At 35.3% G+C, this 3,718-nt stretch overlaps 1 non-coding gene across 1 annotated transcript; it reads left to right on the forward strand.

Moving 5' to 3' along the window:
- Window positions 1-882: 882 nt before the first annotated feature.
- On the forward strand, window positions 883-989 carry LOC111724722. The gene has a single exon (XR_002772965.1). It is a non-coding gene; the product is annotated as a U6 spliceosomal RNA (small nuclear RNA).
- The last annotated feature ends 2,729 nt before the right edge of the window (window positions 990-3,718 follow it).

The raw sequence follows: 3,718 nt of genomic DNA on the forward strand, positions 1-3,718 counted from the left end.
GCTGAGTTTTGTTTTAGATGAGATTTATGTTGGGAGCTATTCCTAGTGTTTAGTGCACAACAGCATAAAAGGAAATAGTTTTTCCTGAATCATTGTCAGGGACTTACAAAGAAATAAACATCACTAAGATGGCACAACAAATGATCATGGTCTGATTTTTTTTTTCTTGTAATGATGATTTTGAATTTCTTCTTTAGCATCATAAACTCTTGAATGAAATGCCAGTTTTGCTTTACTCCACTTTTGTTTATATCTCTAATCCATCCCAAATCTATGAACAGCATACAATCTATGTATGTTGGCAATGCTTGTTAATGGAAGCCTCTGAAAATCTAGGGGTGTTTGTTATCTAGTGTTATATGATTTCCCTATAGCAAAATTAGATGAATACACTAATTTTATGAAGGAAATACCAGTTGTTTGAGAATGTATGTAAGAAAAAGGAAAGAGTCACAGTTTACTCCAACATTTGGAAACTAGATGACTGAGAATGGAAGTGTTACCTCCACTGTATATCCATGTGCTGCATAAACATACCTGTCTTTTTCATTAATTCCCAATGTATAGTTTTTTTATTTTTATGTAGCATGTATTTATAATAGTAAATAACATTATAGTATTTGGAGGGTTCTGAAGATTCTGTGGGTCACCTATCCTGCAGGAAATATGGTGAAAACCATAGCAGCATTCTAAGAAACAATAACAGCAGCAAACACTGGTTTACAAATCATCTCTTCACAAACACTCTAAGAAGAGTGTTAAAAAGGAGATTAATGTGCACAATGCAAGGGTACATTTCAAAACAACTAAGAGTAAATTATAAATGTCTTACCACAAAAAAGTAAGTAAGTGAGGTGATAGTTATGTTAATCAGTTTGATTTATGCTCACTTTGGCAGCACATATACTAAAATTGGAACAATACAGAGAAGATTAGCATGGCCTCTGCACAAGATTGACATGCTAATCTTCTCTGTATTGTCTTTTTGTGGAGGAAGTGGGTCAATACCTGGGACCACACCCTCTCCCTAGACTTATTCAAGGAGAAACAGGCAAATTTCAAGAACTGAGATTGAAGAAACAATAAAAACTCTCCCAACAACAAAAAATCCCCCTCTGGTCCAGATGGCTTCATACCAGAATTCTATCAAACCTTCAAAGAAGAGCTTATAGCCACCATACTGCAGAAATTATTTCAAAAACTTGAGAAGGAAGGAATCTTCCCCAACACATTCTATGAAGCAAACATCACCCTGATACCAAAACCAGGAAAAGACCCAACTGAAATGGAGAATTTCAGACCAATTTCACTAATGAATATATGTGCAAAAAATTTTGATAAAATACTAGCCAATAGACTATAGCTACACATTAAAAAAATCATTCATCACGATCAAGTAGGTTTCATCCCAGGGCTGCAAGCCTGGTTTAACACATGCAAGTCCAACCTAATGTGCATAATGCAATGATACATTTCCATACTATTAAGAATAAAGTATGAATGTTTTTGCCATAACAAATAAGTAGGCAAGCAAAGAGACAGTTACAGTTATGTTAACTAGTTAGATGTAAGTATTCTACATTGTATATCCAATCAGCACATTGTACCTTATAAATGTATTAATGTACACAGTTATGATTTAATAAAGAATTAGAAAAAACATATGGAAGTCCATAAACATAATTCACCATATTAACAGAAACAAAAACAAAGACCATATGATCATCTCAGTAGATGCAGAAAAAGCATTTGATAATTTAGCATCCTTTTCTAATTAGAACACTCAAGAATTTAATAGGCCAGGCGCAGTGGCTCACACTTGTAATCCTAGCACTCTTAGAGTTCAAGGCAAGTAAGATTGCTTGAGCTCATGAGTTTGTGACCAGCCTTAGCAAAAAAGCAAGACCCTCATCTCTACTAAAAATTAAAAAAAAAAAAAAATGGAGGCAAGAGGTTCACTTGAGCCTAAGTTGGAGGTTGCTATGATGCCACAGCACTCTACCCAAGCTATGATGCCACAGCACTCTACCCAAGACAACAGCTTGAGACTCTGTCTCAAAAAAGAAAAAGAAAATGAGGGGTGGCACATTTCTTAATCTAATCAAAGCCATCTACAACAAACCCATGGATAATATTATACTGAATGGAGTAAAACTGAAAGCTTATCCACTTACAACTAGAACCAGACAAGGTTGTTCTCTATCTCCACTACTGTTGAACATAGTGCTGGAAGTTCTAGCCAATATGATCAGGCAAGAGATGGAAATACAAAGCATCCAAATGGGAGGAGAGGAGGTCAAACTGTCACTCTTTGCTGACTATATGACCTTATATTCACAGAACCCCAAAGACTCAACCATAAGACTCCTAGAAGTGATCGAGCAATATAGTAATGACTCAGGCTATAAAATCAATGTCCACAAATCTGTAGCCTTTGTATATGCCAATAATAGCCAAGCCGAGACATAATTCAAGAACATAATTCCCTTCACCATAGCTTCAAAAGAAAAATGAAATACCTAGGAATATACATAACAAAAGAGGTGAAGAACCTCTCCAAAGAAAATTATGAAAGCTTAAGAAAAGAAACAGCAGAAGATATTAACAAATGGAAGAACAGACTATGCTCACGGCTGGGAAGAATCAACATTGTGAACATGTCTATACTCCCCAAAGCAATTTACAGATTTAATACAAACCCCATTGAATCATCATCATACTTTCAAGATTTGGAAAAAATAACTTTTCATTTTGTATGGAACTATAATAAACCCCATATAGCCAAGGCAATTCTTAATAATAAAAACAAAGCCAGGGGTATCACCCTACCAGGTTTTTGGCTATATTACAAGGCCATAGTGATCAAAACAGTATGATATTGGAACAAAAATGGAGACATTGACATTTGGAACTGAACAGAAAACGATGAGATGAACTAACCTCTTACAACCACCTGATCTTTGATAAACCAAATAAGAACATACATTGGGGAAAAGAATCCCTATTCAAGAAATGGCACTGAGAGAAATGGATAACCACATGTAAAAGACTGAAATTGGACCCATACCTTTCACTACTTACAAAAATTGATTCAGGATGGATAAAAGATTAAACAATAAAACAATAAAAATCCTTGAAGAAAGTGTGGGGAAGACACTTGAAGATATAAGTCTGAGGGAAAGTTTTATGAAGAAGACTTCATGGTAATTGTGACAACAACAAAAATAAACAAATGGGACTTAATTAAACTGAAAAGCTGCTGTTCAGCTAAGGAAACAACAACCAAACAAACAGACGACCTTCAGAATGTGAAAAGATATTTGCATATTATGAATCAGACAAAAGTTGGATAACTATGATGTACAGAGAACTCAAATTAATCAACAAATAAAGACCCAACAAGCCCATATATCAGTGGGCAAGAGACATGAATAGAGCCTTCTCTAAAGAAGACAGACGAACAGCTAACAATCATATGAAAAAATGCTCATTGTCCCTAATTATCAGAGAAATGCAAGTCAAAATCACCCTGAGATATCACCTAACTCCAGTGTGAATGGCCCACTTCACAAAGTCTCAAAGTTACAGATGCTGGCATGGATGTGGAAAGAAGGGAACACTTTTAGATTGCTGGTGGGACTGCAAACTAATACAACCTTTTTGGAAGGAAGTATAGAGACTCCTCAAAGAACTCAAACTAGACCTCCCTCTCATTTGA

The sequence above is a fragment of the Otolemur garnettii genome, unplaced genomic scaffold (genome assembly GCF_000181295.1).
Source record: "Otolemur garnettii isolate 467f Iridium unplaced genomic scaffold, OtoGar3 scaffold00025, whole genome shotgun sequence".
NCBI classification, from domain to species: domain Eukaryota; kingdom Metazoa; phylum Chordata; class Mammalia; order Primates; family Galagidae; genus Otolemur; species Otolemur garnettii.